The sequence below is a fragment of the Eriocheir sinensis genome, unplaced genomic scaffold, assembly GCF_024679095.1.
Source record: "Eriocheir sinensis breed Jianghai 21 unplaced genomic scaffold, ASM2467909v1 Scaffold72, whole genome shotgun sequence".
Lineage (NCBI taxonomy): Eukaryota > Metazoa > Arthropoda > Malacostraca > Decapoda > Varunidae > Eriocheir > Eriocheir sinensis.
This window is the reverse complement of record NW_026112076.1, coordinates 433881-436259: the sequence shown is the minus strand read 5'-3', so window position 1 is coordinate 436259 and position 2379 is coordinate 433881. Positions and strand designations below refer to the sequence as shown.

The window sequence follows — 2379 nt, the reverse complement described above, 5'->3', positions numbered from 1 at the left end:
TTGCTCGAAAGCCACGAGGACTAGATGAAATTGATCGGTGGAAGGCTACAGAATACCGCCAGTTCCTCCTGTATACAGGAAAAATTGTTTTGCAGGGCATCATTCCAGAAAATTTGTACAATCATTTTCTTGTTCTAAGCGTAGCCATGTGCATTCTTGTGTCTGAAGACTTGACCAGCCAACACAGTGACTATGCCAGGGCACTGCTTAAATACTTTGTACAAAAGAGCCAGGATCTATATGGCAGAGAATTTCAGGTGTACAATGTGCACAGTCTTCTCCACCTGACTGATGATGCAGTTGAATATGGATGCCTTGACACATGTTCAGCATTTCCCTTTGAAAACTATATGCAGAAAATTTTAAAAATGGTGCGATCCCCAAAGAAACCGCTGGTCCAGATTTTTAAGAGGTATAGAGAGTCCCATCCAGTCATCAATGACCTTACCAGCAAAGTGATTTCTTGCAAAAGGCCAAATAATTATTTTGTCATTAATGACCAGTCATGTTGCGAAGTCAGAAGTGTCAGCCACCAGACAAACAACACTGGGGACCAGATGTATATATGCCGTGTCTATGGTCATGCACAATCCTTGTTCCAACATCCTTGTGACTCTATGCTGATAGGAGCTATGACTGTCCGGCAACAAGACTACCAAATACAAGAATTACCAGAGAGCCAATTGAACTCTCAGGCTATAATGATAGAAAGGAGCGATGGGAAACTGGTATTCCTGGCAGTTCTCCATGGTTTCTAAGTTTGGTTTTTGAGGGGTGGTGGATGGGGTTTTACTTCACTTTACTTCTGACTTATCGGAGACAGGCCTGCTTGTGACAGATTGAGTGCTTTGTTCACTAGAATCAAGCTCAAACAAATGCGAATAGCCCTAAACAATCACTTGATGTAGGGATCAGCCAAGGGGATCCCAACAAAACTGTGCATAATTGGTTATTAAGGTGAGAGGCAGCTATTTCCATCCATCCATCCATATCCCGACGCCCACTCCCACATGGAAGCTCCTCATGGCTGAGAATAGCAGACGACCACCCCCCGAACTATGAGGGCGACTCCACAATCCTGGACCAAGACACAAGAAGGAGGTGGCCGTGGCATATACTCGCATACTTGTGGCACATGCCCATGACAATGACAATGCTGGACATATATGCCGTGGCAAGAATTTCTGCTCTGGTAAATGTATTTTGCTGTGTCATGGATGCTATACATGGGTGATATGTAATTAATAACTTATAATGTAGACCCATTTTTGTTTAAAACCGTAAATTATAATATACATTATTTCTTTGCCTTTCTTGTGAAGCACATAGCGTCATTCCAATTAATGAAATTTGACTATCTATGCAAATACATATAAGAAACTCAACCTCTATCAGAGTATGACCCTAGGACAAGGGTTCCCAAAGGGGTCAGTATTGACATCTGGGGGTTTATTGTGATAGCCAAGGGGTCGACAAGGATTTATTTATTTATTCATTTCTGTATTATACATCATTTCAGATGAGTGCTTGTGCGTATGCAGTGGTGTTGTTTGAAGGAGAAGGCTGTGTGGGAATTGCCTACAAGACCTGGATTGAAAGCCGGGAGGATGTAAGTATTATCAAGAATGTACTGGCTTCAGTAGTACACTGAACAATTGATTTTTTTGTTTATCAGTACTGTAATTACTTTTTTGTGGTTTTACCAGCAACTTTGTTGAACAGTATCCTTTAACAATATCCTAAAAGTGTCATTCATTAATTTTTAACATTTTATACCATTTGATTAATTATGCATATATATATGTTTATGGAATACATTTACTTTTTGTATCATGTATGGATTTTTATGTATGTTTCTAGGCTCTCTTTTGCTACTGGCCAAAAGATAGTGTAAGTGCTCTCAAGAGAGCAAAGAGAAAGGAAATGCCAGATAAGGATATGTGGACAAGACACAAAGTCATGGTTGTTTCATATACTGGTGAGAATGATTTTATCATGTAAAATGTTTACATTTTGAGCTATATGATCCTGACAGCTATTGAATGTTTTGATTTTTGTAGTCATACAGAATATGACAGCAAAAGTAAAAACCACACAAAAAACATCCATATGACCTCTTATGATAATTAATTGATTCTATTCAGTTTATTTTCATGAATAAAAGTTAAATTTCTAATGTATCTTAAATTTCTAGATGTGCTATGTATTTTTTTTCCCACAGATGATTTTGATAAAGCACAGCGTCACGCACGAAAGGCCGAGGACACTGACAATGTGGCCACTGAGGACGAAATGGAGAGGAGGAGGAAAGTGCCCAAGCGATATGAAGCAACAACAGACACTGGTACGTAAAAATATTGGCTGTTATCCTGTTGGCTG

General features: G+C 39.3%; 1 long non-coding RNA gene across 1 annotated transcript; it reads left to right on the top strand.

The window, feature by feature from the left end:
* The first annotated feature begins 1521 nt into the window (after positions 1 to 1521).
* LOC126994091 (uncharacterized) lies at positions 1522 to 2379 on the top strand. The gene is made up of 3 exons (XR_007748795.1): positions 1522 to 1609; positions 1861 to 1978; positions 2222 to 2379. It is a non-coding gene; the product is annotated as an uncharacterized LOC126994091 (long non-coding RNA).